The sequence below is a fragment of the Ailuropoda melanoleuca genome, chromosome 1, assembly GCF_002007445.2.
Source record: "Ailuropoda melanoleuca isolate Jingjing chromosome 1, ASM200744v2, whole genome shotgun sequence".
Taxonomy (NCBI): Eukaryota; Metazoa; Chordata; class Mammalia; order Carnivora; family Ursidae; genus Ailuropoda; species Ailuropoda melanoleuca.
Window position 1 is genome coordinate 19,084,432 of NC_048218.1, and position 21,684 is coordinate 19,106,115.

Consider the following 21,684-nt stretch of genomic DNA (forward strand, 5'->3'; position numbering starts at 1 on the left):
TAGAGGCATGAAGAAATATATCAAAAACAGAAAACCTGATTACTTTAAGTAATGTATCATTTTTTATGTTTTTATCTTCCATGCACAGTAATCAGTGATGTTAAAAAAATAAATAACATACTGTATCTACTTCATTAAAGCCCAAAAAGGAAAAAGCAAAAAGCAAGTGCAAGTTTAAATATTTAGGAAACTCTGAAACTCCCAAGCTAGTGGCTCTTCTTTTCTTTTTTTTTTCTCATTAAACTTTTATTTTAATGGGTCTCAAAATTTTATGACAATATTTTTTCCATTAGAAAGTACTGATTTTAAAAACTAATTACTTAAAACTGCCACACATACACACACACATACACACACACACACAACAAATGGTCCACAAAACATTCTCCTTTCCTTCTGAAGCTTTTACGAGGCACTGTTGTCATTAACCAGTCTTTCACTATTACATGGCCAATTGATGCAAATAGTTCTGCAACTGTTCTTCCACCACCAATTAAGATGGGGTGGGAGGTATTGGGGATAATATTCATTTAGCCTCCTGAGCTTTCTGGGAAGACTTGTGACCTTACCAGCTCCAGCTGCTTTCTTGGCCACTGCTTTGATGACAGCCACAGCAGCTGTCTGTCTCATGTCACGAACAGCAAAACAACCCAGAGGAGGATAGTCAGAGAAGCTCTCAACACACACAGGCTTGCCAAGAACCATATCGATGATGGCAGCATCACCAGATTTCAAGAACTTGGGACCACTTTCCAGCTTTTTTCCAGAACAACAATCAATCTTCTCCTTTAGCTCAGCAAACTTGCAAGAAATGTGAACTGTGTGACAATCCAGCACAGGTGCATATCCAGCACTGATTTGGCCTGGATGGTTCAGGATAATCACCTGAGCTGTGAAGCCAGCTGCTTCCATTTGTGGGTCATTTTTGCTGTCACTAGCTTCAGTGTCACTACGAACATCTTTGACAGATATGTTCTTGACATTGAAGCCCACTTTGTCCCCAGGAAGAGCCTAACTCAAAGCTTCATGGTGCATTTCAACAGACTTTACTTCAGATGTAACATTGACTAGAGCAAAGGTGACCACAAGCTAGGTTTAAGAACAACAGTCTCCACTTGGCCCACAGGGACAGTACCAATACCACCAATTTTGTAGGCATCCTCTAGGGGAAGATGCAAGGGTTTGTCAGTTGGATGAGTTGATGGCAGAATGTCATCCAGAGCTTTAAACAGTGTGGTTCCACTGGTATTGTCATCTTTACGGGTGACTTTCCATCCGTTGAACCAAGACTTAGCACTTGGCTCCAGACTGTTGTCACCATTTCAACCAGAAATTGGCACAAATGCTAACATGTCGGGGTTGTACCCAATTTTCTTATTGTAGGTGCTGACTTCTGTAATGATTTCCTGTATCTCTTCTGGCCATAGGGTGGCTCAGAGGAATCCATTTTGTTAACACCAACAATTAGTTGTTTCACACCCAGTGTGTAGCCCAAGGGTTTGCTCATGGGTCTGCCCATTCTTGGAGCTACCTGCTTCAAATTCACCAATATCATCAACAAAAAGCAGGACAGCACAGTCAGCCTAAGACGTGCCTGTAAACATGCTTTTGGTAGTCTCTGTGTCCTGGAGCACCAGTGATGGTCACATAATACTTGTTGGTCTTGAATTTCCACAAGGAGATTTCAATGGTGATACCACATTCACACTCAGCTTTCAGTTTATCCAAGACTCAGGCATACTTGAAGGACAACTTTCCCATCTCAGCAGCCTCCTTCTCAAATGTTTCAGTAGTTCTTTTGTCACTCTCACCACATTTGTAGATCAGATGACCAGTAGTGGTAGACGTGTCCAAATCTACATCTCCAACGATGACGATGTGATATGAGACTTTTCTTTTCCCATTTTGGTTTAAGTTTAGCAGTGGTTTTCATGACACCTGTGTTCTGGTGGCAAGCCTGTTGCAAAAAAGCACTTCTTTTCTCTTATTTGATCAATGAAGAGAAAAGAATATTGCCCACATTCACTAAAGTTTGCTTTATATTTTACATTTTTTATATTATAAGATGAAAAGAAAGAATAGAGAACAATTTTAAATGTCCAAGTTGTGTTCTAACTGTATTTGTCTTAACCATTAAAAACAGTAGGGGAAAAAATCAGGAATCTACTCTGTTTTTAATGTTTCATAGCGCTCTGGGGTAAAGCAGTATATAACCACATAAAATGTTTGGTAAAATGCTTAATAAATACTAGCAGAAACTTTTGATGACATATCCATGAACTAGGCCCCTCTTCACTTTCAGTGGAACCCAAATTTTGTACAGGTGTTCACCTCTTCACTATAGGACTTAGGTAAGGTCACCTCATCCTCAACTCCAGTTACCAAATCCTAATCAGTTTAAACCAATTATAAGGGCTCATTACCCTTTCCAGTGATACAGTTAATCATAGACTTGTATTAACTTGTAGACTTATTTTAACCAATAAGATCATCAGAGATAGCTGCCTGAAATCTGTATGAACGTTTAGTTTACTCCGGAGACAGGGAGGAGGGAAAAGGGAGTGAGGAAAGGAAGAGGAGGAGGACAAGGATGACTAGGAAAATGAGAAGGGCAAGGAGAAAAAGGAGGATGGGAAGAAAGAAAGGAAGAAGGAAGGAAGGGACAAAGGAAGGAGATAGCAGAAACTCCTTTATGTCAAGTCTGATTATGGTGTATGGCTGCTGTAGCTTTCTCCTGTCCAAAGAAGAGCCCATCAAAGAGTAAAAACAACAGGTTTGGAAAGTGGAGCAAAGCTTCGAAAGGAATCTAAGTCCTTAAAGACATCTTTGAGCTGCTGAATTTACAAACAAGTTTCTCCACTTCCATACTCTTTTTTATGTGACATGAGAATTTGTTTCTATTGAAGGTAGGTGAATAGTCTTCTGTGACTTTCATCCCAAAGCAAGTTGATGTGCAAAGTGTGTACCAGCTAAATCAATAGCTACTAAATGATTATCCTGCAGGCTTTGTTTTAGAAGAATTAGAAATTTCTTGTTAATGTTGTTTGTATTTTTTTTCTGTAGAATGAACATACTTTTTATTCTATGATATTAGTGGGCAGGTAGAATGGTATAAAGCAAACTTTATATCACCGTTTCTTTAATATTGAATTAAGAGTAGCCTACTTCGTAATTATCTAAGTTTGAAAAATACAGGACTCCTCTTCCTTGGAGTCTTTCCCTGACTTTTAAACTCTTTCTCTAACTTCTTAAATCAGAATCTGAAAATTTAATGAACCATTCAGTTGGATCTTAGATGGAAGCTACAGACATGTGATGAACTTTCTGGTATATAAAACACTTGAGTCCTTTGCATTTTTACAATAAAATATGTAATCCCAATTTGTTTACTATTTCTAAAATGGCTGATTCTCCAAAATTCATACCTTGTTTGTTACTTGAGTTGGAATATTTTCCAGTGTTCAGCCCTCTTCAACCCCGCAGAACTTGTTTAACATACTTAAAATCATGAAGATACTTAACATCAGCAAATGCAATCCCTAAGAATTTATATGACATTACTTTTGATAATTTTGGTCAATTTCAGCATATTCCCAAAAACAAAAGTATTGGGCTTTTATTAACTTTATCTCAATAAATAAACCCCATTAAAAAATTTAGAATAGTAAAGAGAATGTTAGATATCAATGCAAGTTCTATAATTTGTAGAATCATTGTTCTACAAGAATAAGTAAATCAACTTGTTCTAATGATGTTAAATACAAGCATAAGTAAATCAGCTTGTTCTAATGATGTTAATTTAGTATAGATTTGAATGATCACAACTGGTTCATCAGGTCTGTTGTCTAAATGACCAGCACAGCAGATGTTCCTCCTTTAGCTTAGCAATACTCATGGAGATAACTAGTAGATTCAGCGCAAACTGAAGAAATATGCTGTCTGCTGGGAGTTGTTCCCAGTAACAGAGCTGTAGCATCTGCCTGCTGATTCCAAGAACAAATGAGTGAGTTACAGAAAATAACTCATTGCTTTCAACGTACATGTAAGTTTATTTGCATTCTGTTGTAATACGACTGCAGAGTGGATTTGAAAATATACCACTAATAACATACTGTCATTGGTACTGGTGAGCAAACAATCTTCCTTGCTGAGATATCTACTGAAAGATAATTACTGGAGACACAAGTATCTAGAAACTTAAAATGTCAGCCACCTTCTCTGGCAAGATATTCTGGATCAATGACATGTGGAGTAAGTTGCTTTGCTTTACCTTGTGATGTTTTTGCTGAACCGGTTCTAAAAAAGAATATGCAAGTAAGCCCAGTGTGATTGGGAATACAGTACTTCACAAATTTAATGTTAAATATGCGTGCATCATAATGTGTTCATGTTTAAACTTATTATGATCCAGATTATATTTGCACATTCATAATTTACATTTTTGCTTTTTTAAAAAAATATAAACATGAGAGAAGTTATCTGCAGGTCCAATATCGTCAGCATTTTGATTTGGGGAAGGACTTTTTTTCCCTGACAAAATAGACAAGGTTATTTTCAGTTGGCATGACTAACGCAGTGGACTTTCTGAGGAAGCACATGTAAGTAATTAAAATTTTGGGGGGCGCCTGTGTGGCTCAGTTGTTAAGCGTCTGCCTTCTGCTCAGGGAGTGATCCTGGCGTTCTGGGATCGAGCCCCACATCAGGCTCCTCTGCTAGGAGCCTGCTTCTTCCTCTCCCACTCCCCCTGCTTGTGTTCCTCTCTCACTAGCTGTCTCTCTGTCAAATGAATAAATAAAATCTTTAAAAAAAAAGTTTTGCATCAAGATTTTTAATATATATTACGTTTTTGGCAACTTATGAAAATTAAGGGTCTAAAAAGACTTTTTCCATAAACATGTAAAGTTGTTCAAATTGTTTAATTTACATTAATAATTTTTTTTAAGTTTTAGGGATGAGAATCTTCATGGGATCACAAGAGTTCTAGTATCTAATGATTCTGCTGGAAAATTTCTCTAATAATTAGCATTTACGAAGGGAATTATTTGAACTGGAAAGGTAAAACAAGAACTTTCATTCTTACCAAATGTATTTATTTGCTTCATGTCTTATAACAGAGATGTATTTTGTTTTCTCTAGTGTGTGTTACACACTTCCTGAGTAAAACGAGTGAGAGTACTTATATATGTCCACTACGAATATAGGTACTATTACAAATCGCCAAATAGTTGCTTTAAAAAAGCAAGCAAACAAACCGAATTCAAAGAAATAGTCCGAGTAGTTTATTCTTTCTGTGGTCAAAAAAATATGGCTCTTAGTTTTGTTCCCAGTTTCGTTACCAGAAACAGGGACATTATGGGCCAAAAATATGTTGTTGTTTAAAAATAAAAAAGTGGGGGGCACCTGGGTGGCTCAGTCAGGGAAGCATCTGCCTTTGGCTCAGGTCATGATCTCAGGGTCCTGGACTCGAACCTCACATTGGGCTCCCTGCTCAGCGGTAAGCCTGCTTCTCCCTCTCTCTCTGCCTGATGCTCTGCTTGCTTGTGCTCTCTCTCTCTCTCTGTCAAATAAACAAAATCTTTAAAAATTAAAAATAAAAATAAAAAAATAAAATAAAAAAGTGGCCAGGATAAACACACAAGGATCCTATTCACAGAGAAGGATAATATAATCAACAGAAATTCAAACTAAAATATATCAAAGATCTCAGTTCACCACAAACATTAGCATAACTTGGATTACCAGTTCTTTGTGTTCTTTCCAGTTACCTGCACTGCCTCCCCCATCTTCATCTAACTCCATTAAACCTCTCTCCTCCTATCCGGAGTTTATTAATCCTCCAATGATCAGTGGCTTCACCCATAAATCCTCTCTCACACTCTAGCCAACACTGATCTGTTTGATTTGAATTCCTATAGTGTATATAGTTTTTCATTCATTTCGAAAGCTAGTTATTTTTACTCTGACTACCATCCCTTCAAAGACTATCAACTGAGCATCTGTTATGAGTTAGAGGTGATGGGTATAAATATATAAAGACAGGTTTTTAACAGTATGTGCTTTCTAACTAGTTCATTTTTAGTAACTAATATTTTATAGAATGCTAGCCATCAAATAGAAGTCAACATCCATTTCTGATGGTACTGATAGTTACTAAACTCTTACTATATGTTTAATACTACCTTAAGACTCTTATGTACGTTTTATTTTTTCTGAATGAACTACATTCAAGATGGTGTAAGCATTAGACAACTTTTTAAAGAAAATTTTTCTCACTACCCCATAAACCCAATCTGAAACTCATTGTTTCTACCAAGCCATTAGATGAACAATTAAGCTGTACTAGTCACATTCTCAATCACTGCTGGAAAATAAACATTCTGCTAGATATTTTAAGCCTAAACAGCCCATTTCTATAGTTTCAGTGTAAAGTTCCAGTGTAAAAAAAAATATTAATTCCAGTGTAAAATAAAAATAGTTTTCTTATCTCATTTAGAGCTTCTTTTCTCCTCCAGCTAGCTACTGCTTCAAGCTTAGGGATGAGGACTGACAGAGTGGTTATGGCCAGTTTGTGATTTCCATCCTACCTATACCTCTACTCTCCTCACCATTTCTGAGTTACTCTACCCTTCCAGGATTTAGCCAAGAAAAAGGTGATTTCTAGAAATAAGGTGTTTTTGGTTTTGGTGGGGGGTTGTTTTTTTGTTTGTTTGTTTGTGTTTTTGAGATTTGGTATCAGCGTATAGTAAGAAGTTAGGGCTGGTTCTTTCTTCCATGGAAAATTTCAAGGTGTTTTTTTTGTTTGTTTGTTTGTTTCTCCCTCTGATCAGAACCTCTTATGAACATTTCCTTGAGTCTTAATAGCTGTGTGGCTACTGCTCACAGTTGTCTCTCCAGCAACTGTGTGGCTATTGCCTCACCCACATTGACTCTTTCTGCACCACACACTGACTGCATCCCCAAAGAATACGTCCCTCTATTTCAGTCTCATGATTCTCATATAATTTCGATGTGAGTGATGGGGTCAAGTAAGGTTTCCTAATCAGTTTTAAACATCCCCCAACTATCCAACATCAGTTCATTCATTAAATCACATATTTATTGAGTTCTCAGGTATGGTTCTGAGCAGGGGAAAAATGTTCGTAAACAGGCAGACAACAATCAGTTCTCACAGAGCTTAGATTTTATTGGGAGAGTCAGACGACAATAAATACGACTTCTTCAGAAGAACAATATATACTATATGTGATCATTAAATTTTATGTGTCAACCTGGCTAGGTTGTTCTGTTGTTTGGTCAAATATTAGCCTTGGTTTTTCTGGGAAGGTGTTTTGGAGATGTGACTAACATCCACAATCAGTTGACTTGAAAGACATTATACAGGGCCTTGTCAATCAGTTGATTCCCTAGAGATGGTGATACAGAAATGCTGCCCGAGTTTCCAGATTTATGGTTTGCCCTTTACTTTTTAGACTCAAGACTACAACATCAACTCCTGTCTGAGTTTTCAGGCTGTCAGCATCCTCCATCGATTTCAGACTTACTATCCCTCACAGTCATGTGAGACAATTTCTTAAAATAAATCTCATAATATACATTTAGAGGATATATAAGATAATATATATATCCTATTGATTCTCTTTGTCTGGAGAGTCCTGACCAATATACTATGTTAGTAGTGTGCTAAGTACTTAGTAGAAAAATAAAAACTGAAGGAAATATGAAATTTAAATGTATGTGTGTAAAAGTGTATGGATATGGATATTTTTTAGGTAGGGTATCTAGAAAAGGCCTCATTGAAAAGAAGACTTTTAATTTGAGATAAGGAAAGAGAGCCAGTTTTGAGACTATGCCACGGGAAAAGCATTTCAGATAAAGTGAACAGCATTTGCAAAGGGCCCAGAGCTAAGTTCATATCTAGTTTGTTCAAGGAACAATGGAGAAGCCTGTCAGAGAATGGAGTGAAAGTGAGAGATGGTTTTAAGCAGAGAAGTGGACTGACTTCTATTGCTATATTGCGTGTAGACAGAGAAGGCAACGGAAGGCAAAGAGGGGGTAAAAAGACCAGTAAGGAAGCTGTTGCATTAATTTAGATGAGAGGTGCTGGTGATGTGGACAGGATGGTGGCTTATGAAGTGGAAAGAAGTGGTCACATTCTGGAAATACACTGAAAGTAGAGTCAGCACAATAGACTTCTGACATTATGTGGGATAGAACAGAACTATAAAAATCTAGGACAACAGAAACTTTTTGGACATGAGCAACTGGAAAAACAGAGTTGCCATTAGTTGAAAGGGAAGAGATGCAGAAGGACTCGGAGGGTGGGTGGCAGGTAAGAAGATGATGGCTGTACTAAGGAGCTTAGTCTTGTGTATGCATGAGCTATACAAGTCTGGAGGGCAGCAACAGATTTAGCTAATAGCAAAGTTTCGGTCCTGGCCTCTGTGTAATAGCAAATGTCCTAACCTCTGGTTATAAGGATATTCACTGTTTTGATTCTTATGAAAAATCATGAGGCCAATAATATTTCCCCAAATTCACAGATTAGAATATGGAGACTAGGGGCAGCTGGGTGGCTCAGTCATTAAGCTTCTGCCTCTGGCTCAGGGCGTGATCCTGGATCCCTGGGATAGAGCCCCACATCAGGCTCCTCTGCTGGGAGCCTGCTTCTTCCTCTCCCACTCCCCCTGCTTTTGTTCCCTCTCTCACTGGCTGTCTTTCTCTCGCTCTCTGTCAAATAAATAAGTAAATAATCTTTAAAAAAAAAAGAATATGGAGACTAAAACATTTTATGTTTATATTATATTTTGCTCAAGTAACATACTAAACCATGGGTTATATTTGATTAACAAGCTCTCAGTATGCAGTGATTACATATATGGGGTGGACCATGATGTTCATTAGGCAAGGCATCTTATTTAGAAAGTTCTAGATATTATGGGTGAAATTTACTCTCTAGTTTCTCCCTGTCCTCAGATACATATATTTTTTTATATCTCAACTAGAGATCTGTCTTTAATTTCAGAAGGTTTCAATGTTCATACACACTGAGTACTGAGGTAGGTGTTTCTCTGAATTCTAGCTACAGATATCATTTTTTATTACAAATAGGTTTCTGATTTTTTATGCACAGTCCTGGACAAATATCCAGGAAAAGCATCTCTGTGTTTCCACTTCTTTTAGTGTTTCATGTCCTGTCTTAGCTTTTGCTGTGCCAACAAGTTGCCAGAGTCTGAAAAAATGACACTAAACACTAATTACTTGCACAAGTCACATGGGGTCCATGAGTTAGTTGAATTAGCTGGATTATGTCTGGCTGGACTGAACTCAATGAAGCTCTGTTTTTATGCTGGGATCAAAAGTCATTGGTAAGTAAAGGAAATATCAACATATCCAAGATTCCCAACGGTTGGAAAATACGTTGGGAATACCCAGTACATGTGGGATAGAAACTGAAGCCAAATTCAATTTAATCTCAAATGAAAGGTGATCCGAGTTCATATAAAAACACTTCCCATTTCTATTCAGTGTTGTACTGGTGGGTCCTAGCTAATGCAATAAAGCAATAAAAAGAAATAAAATGTGTAAAGATTAGAAAAAAGAAAAAGAACAGTTTTTATATACATAAAATTTTAATATGGAAATTTCCAAGACATCTTCAATATACCTACAAATAAAAGATACTTTTTGTTAAAATACAAGAACACTTTCTCATGTATTTTTCTCAAGTATTTATTAAAAAGTGGCCAACCTTAAAAAAAGAGTTGATTGTGATGATGCATAATTTTATTCACCAATTTATCTGCATAATTAATGAATCATTTGGCAAATAACAAAAAGAAGTGGAAGATAAAAGGACATGAAACTCATAAAACATATTAAATTACAAAATTATGAAATAATTTAAAACATTTTAAAGCAGTTAAAGGTAGATAATTAAGAACTATGTTTGTTAACTTCAATTCTCAGATGGAAAATATACATATTTCAGATGCTGATATACCTCTGACAAAATCCATATGACTAGAAAAGTAAATTAATGAGAAATTTATTCTACTAAGTTATTAAATAGAAATATTGTTAGTTAAAAATATTGTGGCATGACAGTCAAAGTGTTACTAAAATTCACCATTGCATTTCTTTTTTAAATAAGATTTATTATAGGTAGAATATATTTTAAACAATGTTTTATTGAAATACAATTGACATTTAACATTATATTAGCTTCAGGCATACAACATGATTTGATATATATATATTAAAAAATGATTGCCACAATTAGTTTAGTTAACATCCATCACCACACATAGCTATAATATTTTTTTCTTGCGATGAGAACTTTTAAGATCTACTCTCTTAGCAGCTTTCAAATATAGAATATAGTGTTGTTAACCATAGTCACCATGTTGTACATTTTATCCCCAAGAATTATTTATTTAACTGGAAGTTCATCTTTCACCCACCCACCTCTTCCCAACTCTGGCAAACACTGTTCTCTGTGTCTACAAGTTAGGTTTCAGGTTTGTTTTGTTCTTTTCTTTTTGATTCCACATATAAGTAAGGTCATGCAGTATATATTTTTCTATCTGACTCTAATTTCACCTAGCATAATGTCCTCAAGAGCCATCTATATTAAAAATAGTAAGGTTTCTTCTTTTCCCCCTTTTCCTTCCTTCCTTCCTTCCTTCCTCCCTTCCTTCCTTCCTTCATCTTAGCTGAATGATATTCTTTCATATGTATACACCATATTTCCTTTATCCATTCACCTGTCAATGGAAGTTCAGGTTGTTTTCATGTCTTGGCTATTGTAAATAATGCTGCAGTGAGTGTGGGGCTTCAGATGTATTTTTCCTATTTCCTTTGGATTAATACCGAAAAGTGAAATTGCTGGACCATATGGTAGTTCAATTTTTTTTTTTTTTGAGGAAACTCTATACTGTTTTTGCAGTGGCTGTATCAACTAACATTCCCACCAGCAGTGCACAAAGGTTTCATTTTTTCTACATCTTTACCAATACTTATTATTTCTTATATATTTGGTAATAGCTATCATAACAAGTGTGAGCTAATGTCTCATTATGTTTTAGAGATTTTGGCATTATTCTGATGATTAGTGATATTGAGCACCTTTTAATGTACCTGTGGGTCATCTGGATGTCATCTTTGGAAAAATGTTTATTCAGATCCTCTTCCCATTTTTCAATCAGATTTTTAAATCAGATTCATATTTAATCAAATTGTTTTTCAGAGTTGTGTTAGATATATGGTTTGCAAATACCTTCTCCCAATCTGTAGTTTGCCTCTTCATTTTATTAATGGTTGCTTTGCTGTGCAGAAGCTTTTTAAGTTTATGTATTCACATTTTTCTTTCAAAAAAATTAGAGATGGATGGACTTAGAAGATACTATGCTATGTGAAATAAGTGAGACAGAGAAAGACAAATACCATACGATTTCACTTATATGTGGAATCTGAAAAACAAAACAAACAAGCTAATAAATAATAACAACAAATAATAAAGACCTAACTGGTGGTTGCCTGGGAGAAGGGTGGGGATAGGTAAAATAAGATTAAGAGGTACAAACTTCCAGTTATAAAATAAGTAGGTCATGGGAATGTAATGCATAGCATAGGGAATATAGTCAATACTACTGTAATATCTTTGTATAGCGACAGGTAATAACTACACTTATTATGGTGAGCATTCTGTAATGTGTATAATTGTGGAAACACTGTGTTGTACACCTTAAACTATTATTATATATCAACTTTAATTAAAAAGAAAGAATTTAAATGTTTCTGGTATTAAACATTAAATACATGTCAGTTATGCTATGGGTTTAAAAGGAATTCTTTTGCTGTGGGAACACTTAAGACAGATCTATACCCTTAAATTTTTAATTGTTTGATACATTATTATTGAAATTGGTATTTTTTAAACATTTAATCGTTTTCTCTAATCATTTACAATAGATGCATTAACAGTGTACGTAATTAAATTCCCAATTGCTATTCATTAGCTTACAGTTAACACTAAAGTATCTCTGAAACTTGTAGACGTCTTTTTTAACACATCCATTCATGTTGGTTTGTAAAATTATACCTTTGTCTCCTACTATATTTTGTTATACTGTATTGAGCATTGTAGTTTTCCTTGTATTATATATTATTCTACAGTTTGGGGTTTTTAAAACCTTAATGTTAAACTATCCTCAGAGTTACTGATTTTTACAATATGAGTCAAACCAAATATACTTGATGAAATAACCAGTTTCTTCAGATGTTTTTAATGAGCAAATGTGTTGACTGAATCGCAAACGACAATTCCCAGAATTAGCAGTAAGGTTTATCTCGTTGCCCTGAAAGCATGGGAGTCACTGTGATTTCCTACATGTTATATATTGAGGGCACTGGTTCAATTGTACTTGGAAGAACAAAAAAAAATCAAAGTTTATGTGTCATATTCCTCTGATTCCTTACATGCCTCAAGCTAGATGGAATATTAATTACATATGTCTGACACCACAGGCCAAACAACTTTCCAAATATTAGTCTGGAAAACAAACAAACAAAAAAACAAAAACAAAAAGAAAGTGCTAACCAGTTTCTTAGAAAGATTCAAGTGCATGTGTTAAATTCTGCAAATCATATAAACCATAAAGACTCTCCTACTAGAACAGTAGCAAAATCATTGCTATGGTTTCTCTGTAATAAGTTCAGCTGGTGATTGAGTGACTCTATTTTACCAAAAACAATAGCAGGTGGTCAATACTGCTCTTCTTTTGTACAAGAGATCGTGTGGCTGAGTGTTACAGTTATGCCTATGCCGAATTAGGTGTTGTCTTCTCTTCCTTATTCGTAAAGAGAGAAAATTTGTAACCTATATAATTAGAAATTACAACTAGGAGACTCTGAGCACCTCTAGGAAAATATGAAACATAATAAATAAGTCTAGGTATAATTTACTAATGCCTAAACTGTCTGGCATAGCTTTTTATTTTATTTAACTTTAACTTGCAGAGATAAGCACAAATTTAGAAATGAAAAAGGAGATCTCCCAATTACCCCAATATTTAGTATTATCTCAATCTTAAATGATAAACTTGGTGCATTCAGCAACTTAGAATGATATTTAATCAATGTTAAAATCAAGTTATGTAAATACTTTTATTTAGAAAAATAATGTCATACAAGGAAAATTAGAACTGTCCATTTCCATAAGTATCTAAAATATATCTGAATTATGACAGAATGCACTCAATTCTTTGTTTTATTTAGATTCACGTTGGTTAACATGTAGTGTATTATTAATTTCCAGGTAGAATTTAGTGACTTTTCAGTTGTGTATGACACCCAGTGCTCATTACATCAAGTGCCCTCCTTAATCCCCATTCCCAGTTACCCCATCCCCCCACCCACCTCCCCTCCAGCCACCCTCAGTTTGTTTTCCATAGTTCAGAGTCTCTTATGGTTTGTCTCAGAATGCGCTCAATTCTAACATCTAAAGTTGGGTTCAGCCTTCTAGCACTGGCATGTCTTAAGTTTATTTTCTACATCCAAGTTACCACCCCGGGCTGTGGACTCCACAATTAAACAAATGCATTTGTATCTGGGCTCTGACACTGACAACACAGTCTTGCGCAGGATTATTCATCACTCTGGGTTTCAGTTTCTTTATTTGAAAATGGATAGAAAATTACCATACTCATATAGTTTTTGTGAGATTCAATGAAATAGTTTATGTAAAGTAGTTAAAACTATGCTTGGACTTATTATTCATCTGCTCCAATTAAGTTTATGCCTCTCTGTCTCAGGAGGTAGACCCCTTCCAAGCAGTTTCTAGGCAGTGCACACGTGATTCTTCTTTTTTTTTTTTAAGATTTATTTATTTATTTTAGAGAGAGAAAGAGAGAGAGACAGAGTACGAATGAGAGGAGGGGCAAGGGGAGAGAATCCCAGCAGACTCCCCATTAGGCTTGATCTCACAACCTATGAGCTATGATCTAAGCTGAAATCATAATAGTTGGAGGCTTAACCAACTGAGCCACCCAGGCACCCCAACACATGATTCATGGTAAGAGTAACTCCGAACCTGTATTCTTATTTTCACTGTCATTCTTCCTTCACTTACTTCAAGCTTCTCTTTGTGTTCTGTCTTTCATGATTTCTCATAACTGGATCCCTACTTAAATCTGTCTTTTATTTTGGTAATTTAATAATTGACAGAGAACAAAAAGATCTTAAAGTCCTCTCTCAATTAAAGACGTTTTTGTTTCTAATGTGCCCTTTAGCTTCCTGGAACATCTTGCCTCCTATAGGTCTTATAAAAAGAAAAACAGAAAGCTTTATCTGATTTTAAAATAGCATATATTATCTTGAAAAGCAACGTTAAACTTGGCAGGATAGCAAATTGCTATCTATAGAGATACTTCCTTTTAACCAAGTCTTTGGCAAAGCTGTTACTACTTCCTTTTTTGCTTTTAATTCCTGGCACAGATTACGAAGCATGAATTTTATTAGTGAATCACAACAATTTTTCTACCTTTCTTAAAACCTCAATAAACAATGTTTTACAAGTATCTAGATTAGAAAATAGAAAATAGTAATAATAAATATACCTTGAATCTAAGACTTGACTAAGATAATTCGCTTTCTCAGTTAGTGTTAGTTATAACTCACATTTACATGACATTGAAAAATGAGATTTTTTTTTTTCCATTGGCACAGAGACAACATTAAAACATCTACAGTTGCTCATTAGTTACCTTAGAAAACTAACCAGCTTCAAATCTGGTTCTTTGTCCTATAAACTCAGAAACTAAATATGATTTCAGACGGAATAAATCCACATCTAAGCAGAAATGTTTACCAAGAGTATGAGAATGACAAATTCTTATTCATTTCAAATAAAAAAGAAGACAAATGACATGTAACAATGTATTTGGCTCAGGTCATAATCTCAGTGCTGTGTGATCCAGCCCCCTGTCGGGCTCTGCTCTCAACACAGAGTCTGCTTGGGTTTCTTTCTCTCTCTCTCCTTCTACCCCTCCTCTCTCTCTCTCTAAAAAGAAATTACTTCTCCTAATGTTTTAGCCATTCTTTTGAGTATTGTATTAGTTATCCTTAGATGCAATAATGCTACACACGAATATGCTATAATCTCAGTGATTGGTAACAATTGATATTTTTTCACAATATTGAATCTGCAGAGAACTCTAGAATTCTGCTCCAGGCTATGGGTTGGATTTAGCTGTCCACCAGCCTTCTCATTCAGGACTCAATCCGACAGAACAGGGGCTGCCAAAGGTATGTTCTTTTCATGGCAAATGGCAGGAGTGAAAGAAATGAAACCTACCATCGGTAGGGTAGGGAAGAGCATTTCTCCCATGCAGGAAGGAGAAGGTGAGTGGATATTAGCTCTACAATAATACAATCTACTGCAGATGGCTTCCGAAAGCATTGCCCATGTGAATCTTCTTTCTTTCTGTGTTTAATGACTAAATTACCAAATTTCTAATGGATTGTTCTTTCTTTACTTTTTTTTTTATGTTAGTGTATCCAACCCTACAAGCATGGTGACCATTTTAATTCCTTAATGGGATTTCATTTCCTCCTCTGATGGAAATTATATCATTTAAACTTATTCCCCTCAAGTTAGTTCTTAGTTTGTTAATGCTTCAGTATAGATTCTAAGAAATAGTAAATGAAACATGATTCAGACGTTATACTTTGAAAATTAAATAGATTTGCCTCTACTAACTGAAGACCAACGTTAAATTCAGCAAAAAAATCATTTCAAAAGTAGAAAGTACTGTCCTGAGATAATACAATTGGGTGAGGGGTAAAGAAAAAACAAAACACAAGTCAGATACCATGATTTTTATTATAAGCAGCCTAGTCGTTCCTAGAGTCCATGGCCTTGGATTTGATGAATAACATTGTGTTCTAATAAAGTGTGCTATCTGTGCAGTTAATCATGAAGGACATTACCATTTGCCACCCTCTCCCAATTTCTCTAGGCAATGGTTCTGAAATTATTCTTGAATAGTGAGCCCACAACCCTTCACTCTGATAAAGTTTTCCCTGTATCACATTAAATTATCATTGCTATTAAATTACTATTACTATACACTATTGTAGCTTTTATTACATCATGAGCAAGTGGAAACTACAACTCAATAATGTTGTATAGTATATTTTAACATGATCTGACACTTGGAAATGCACAAATCCTCTTCTGGGTTTCCTGTTTTGACTTTAGTCCTGTATTTCCAAATGCCTGATAAAAATCTTCATTGCATGGCCAAGCAATACTTTAAACTCACAGTCAGAGTAAATCTGTCACAATTTCTTTTAGTTTGTTTCTGTTTTGTTCTTGTATCTGTTTTGCATCTTCATTTTCCCAGCTACCATGGATTGGTTAAATAGCACATTACCTGGAACTGAAATATTTCTCAACAGATATAAAACTAAAATTATTATCCAGAATTCAGCTGAAAGAGATAAAGAGAAAGAAAAGAAGAGACATCACAAGACATACGCAGATGATAAATTAACATTTTTAACATATTAAAGTATTAAAAATGTGTAAGAGAGAAGAGAAACAATATTCTAAGGATAGTAACAGAAATTTATACCACATTTATAAAAGAAACAAAGTCAAAGGAAAGATAAATCCCCAAGCAAGATAAATGAAATTAAATCCCCACCTACAAAGCTCATTGGGAGACTGTGGAGCTCCAAGCACAGAAGATACGTTTACAATGTTTTGACATCTATTCATTAATTGATTTCAAAAACCATACAGAATTTGAGACATCAAACAGGTAACAAAAGAGACATCAAACAGGTACCTCTTTGCATTGATGCCCTAATAGAAGGTGATCTATTCTTAACCTGCCTTGTGGAAAATTTTATTTGCTGGAAAGTTGAAAATGAAAAGAGGGTACTTCCTCTACAAGACACGGCATTCACTATCAATTAACAACTAGTTTCTAACAAAAAAATAGAAGAAAAATTCACAATGAAGTAGTATTAATAATACCCAGGAAGAAAACTGTGAGAAGTCCAGCATATAGTCTAGATTTAAGAAAGCTTTCAAAAGGTTAGGGAAAATACAGTTATAAAACTAAAGTGAAAAATTAAAAGATTATACAAAAAATTATAAAGCTCCTCAAAATGATATTCCGAAAATATAATTTGGCTTTAAGGGGAAAAGAAAGAAGAACAATGCAATCTGAGGTCTGCTGCTTGGAATAGATGGAAAAATGTTAATAGAATATAGAGTGAGAAAGTCCTCAAACTTATTTTATGTCCTTCTCTTTTGTTTCTGTCAATTATATTAACTTAAAAAGTGAAATATCAGAATTGATAAGAAAAAAATATTCAAGGGCAATTGAGGAAAATTTTAAAAGCCAACTAACTTTCTCAATCAGTCTAGCACAAATAGCTCAGACCACTTGCCCCTTAGTGCACTGAAAGATCTTGAAGATAATATTAAGCCAATGTCACCTGTATGGTAAGAATTATGTGAAACTATAGAGGTGGTTCAGTTGGAAAACAAGAAACTGAATTTCCTCCCAAAAGAAGATGATTTGTGGGCACTTAGAAATAAGAATAACATTCTAAATGTCTAATAATGGAAAATTGTTGGGACAATCACAGATTGCATTTAACAAGAAAGATAATAGTTGTACTATGCTCTATACAGATTGTTTTCACCAGGAAAGTTGAATTGGTTTAAAGGTAATGGAAACAATTGAAGCCATAAAATTTAGGAAATGGTGGAGGGGATGGAGGAAGGTTAGCTAGGAAAAGGAAATAGTTTAAAGACTATGATAAATGGAAAAATGAATTAGAAATATTTGACATGAATCTGTCAAGAAAGAAAATAAGTACAATAATTCCAGGTAGATGGAGTCTAGTGATCTGCCTTTCAGGGTAGAAGAAAATAGTCTCAAAAAGAATTAGAGCTGAGGTTGTATTGGGAATATTTAGAGGATGCAAGACACACTGACATGTTAGAACTTGTGATCTTAAGGATCTAGTCCACACATGATGTTAACAGAAGGATGGATTGTGTGCTAATGGCTACAATTATTGTGCTAACTTATGCAACATGGCAAGAACACAGTAAAATCAGCTTATTTTAGCTACTGTTAGCATCATCAGTATCACTATAAAATGCTTTACTCAGTTATGAACTCACTAAGCAGGGCCTAATAGTTTGGATCATTTAAAACTGGGCAGATTCCTAGAAATATACTGTAGAGAATAGTTGTGCATGCCAAAGTGATGCCCCAGTTGACTCAATAGGTCTTACCTGCCAGTAATTTCTTAAGAAGTGTAAGGAAATACTTAGGACAATTACACTATATAATAAATTATTCTATGTATCTATTATAGGGATTGTGTTGCCAAACGCAATACATTTTCTTGTATTTTATCTGTAAATCTCCATAATTGACATCTTATACTTTTTAACATATATATCTCATTTATTTTCTATTTCACAGTATTTAACAGGAAGTTAATTACCTCATCTTTCTATAAAAGGACACAAGACACAGGACACATTTCCTTAGAAAAGGTTTTCCTTTAATGAGTGGATAAATCTATTTAATAGCAAGTATATTTTGTAACATCAAAAGAAAATTCTGGTCAGTTAACATGCCAAACATAATGGCATGATTTTTTTTTTAATAGCTAGTGTTGTCTTTTTTTTTTAAATTTTTTTTATTATATTATGTTAGTCACCATACAGTACATCCACGGTTTCCGATGTGGCATGATTTGATTATCCTGACCTCCTGTCCCACTCCAAGCACAAAGTTATAAAAAACAAAATATTAAAAAAGAAAATATAAAAGAACCATGGTAAGTTCGGGATAAACATAAAACAGAATGTGGATATAGAGGTACGACGGATTCTGCGTCAGAAAGGAAGCAGAAGGGGTTTTACTTCTTTGGGGTAACAGGGAATTAAAATATCCTTTGAAAGATAAGAACATGCTGCTGGGTCCTTGAAATCAGAAACTCAGAAACTGAGATACTACTTTCTCTCTCTCTTTCTCTCTGTCCCCCTCTCTCTCATCCTGTCCTTCAAAGAGGTTGGAAAATAGAAAAAAAAGATCTGATAGACTTTGTCCTGGAGAACATGATTATATATATATATACCTTATATATAAACATATACACCTAATGGTGGGATGGGGTAACTGGGTGATGGGCATTAGACGGGCATAGATAAATTTACATACCTAATGAGATGCAGTAAAACAGGGCAAGGAACACAAATAGTTGTAGGCCAACTTGCCTCGTAAATACAGACTATAACAATATCACCTAAGGAAAAGAACTCTGAACCACTATATCAGATATAATTCTGATTAGAATGATTAAAGAGATAAAGATTAGTTAAAGGAACAGGAAGAGAGAGAATAAGTAAAAACACAAAAAACTCCTCCATTTCCATTAATGGGAAAAACACCATCATTGAAATATAATACACATAGAATTGATGGAATAAATTCTAGGCTGCACACAGAGCGACAATTAGTGAATTGGAACTCATCAAGAGTGAAACACAATGACGCGAACTGACAAATTTATTAGAAAGAACAGTTAAAAGGAGCGGTAAAAAGACATGGAGACAACAACAATAAAATACCTATTAGAATGGCCAAAATCTGGAATTCTGACAACACCAAGTGTTGTCAAGGATGTGGAGCAACAAGAATGCTCATCCACTTCTGGGGTGATGCAAAATGGTACAACCACTTTGGAAGACAGTTTGGCAGTCTTTTCCAAAGCTAAACATAGTATTACCAGAGGATCCAGTAATTGTACTTCTAGGTGTTTACTCAACTGACTTGAAACCCCAGGGCCCCCAACATTTCCCCAAAAATCAAACACCTGCATATGAATGTTTATAGCAGCTTTATTCATATTGGCCCAAAACTCAGAGCAAACAAGGTATCTTCAACATGTGAATGGATAAACAAACTGCAGAAGTTCAATGGAAATTTTTTCAATAATGAAAAGGTATGAGCCAAGAAAAGATATGGAAGAAACTTCATTATATATTACCAAGTGAAAAAAGTAAGTCTGCAAATACTACACGTTGTACTATTCCAATTATATGATGTCCCACAGAAGGTAAAAATATGCAGACAAATAAAAGGATCAGTATTTGCAGGGTTTCAGGAGAAGGGAAGGGGCTTGCTAGAAGCACAAGGGATTTTGGAGGCAGTGAAATGCTCTCTATGGCACATTAGTTGGATACATGAACTTATAGAATTGTCAAAACCTACAGAACTTTGTACCACGAAGAATAAACCTTAATGTACACATTTTTTTTAAATCAGGGGATTTTCTAAGAAATGCAGATTGCAACAAGAGAATACAACTGCAATGTATATGTATATGTATAACTGCAATGTATATACATACGTATATACATATGCAATTCAAATGTATAAAGCAATCTGCCACTGAAGTGGCAGAGAAAAGTTGTATTAAGTTAACTTTGGAAGTGAGTGGAGTCTGTGACACTAAAAGCCAGGGCAAGTAAGTGCACAAAAAATCATGCTCTGGTTGGTAAAGTTGTTTCCCATGGAGTATATATATATATATATATATATATATATATATATATACTGAACCAACTGAATAAATGGTTGGTGGTGGATGGTAGGAGACAGGTTTCTCACTAACGGCATGAGAATATACATATAAGCAAGGGAAGTGTCTAGAATAGTCCATGTTAATGGATTAGAGTTGGATACATCAGAATGAACTCAAGTTTAGCTTTGTATAAACACATATAGTTACATTTAGAAATATTTATTGATGTGTGTATATACATACATTAGTATACGCATATATTTCCTCATCCTCTCGGCTCAGAGGTCTTAGAAACAGTGTCACTTACAATGGATGTTGTTTTCTGGATGAGGAACAGTAATTTTCCATGAATGAAAATGATCATTTATAGATGGGAAATATCAAAGCCAGGGTAACGAATCAGTTGTACACATTTGCATAACTACATAGTTATAAAATCAAGACTATAATATATCTTTGTTCTGCATTCCTTCTAATAAATATATACATTTTGAAGATTTATTTATTTATTTGAGGGGGGAGGGGGTGACAGGAGAGAGAGGGAGAGAGGGTCTCAAGCAGGATCCATGCTTAATGCAGAGCCCTACACGGGGTTCAATCTCACGACTCTGACATCATGACCTGAGCTGAAACCAAGAGTCAGAGGCTTAACTGGCTGACCCACCCAGGTCCCCCATCTTCTAATAAATATTAATAATATTCCCTGAAGACTGTAAGTAAGAAAGATAGTAAAATATAATGATCTGGTGTCAAAGTTATATTTAAAAGGAGAAGGTGATTGCTGATTGCAGTTTTCAAATTCACTATTTATAGTCTCTCCTATGCGAGGTACCTAGAAACTGTTCTAATAAGAATGTAGTTTCGTAGGCTAAGGATTCAAATTAAATCAGTCGAAGCCATTTGTCCTTAAGAAAATTTGTTCTGATTCTTCTTAGTATATACCATATTTTCCATATTTCTTATCATAAAGTCTTTTCTCCCCCTGGTGAAACAGCTCCAAGTTCTTCACATCCCTGTTCTGAACAAAAGATTCACAACAGCTGTGTTTTGGTTTTAAAAAGG

General features: G+C 35.0%; 1 pseudogene; it reads right to left on the reverse strand.

Annotated features, from left to right (window-relative positions):
- Positions 1 to 405: 405 nt before the first annotated feature.
- Positions 406 to 21,684, reverse strand: part of LOC100471127 — a 37,670-nt pseudogene continuing 16,391 nt past the window's right edge.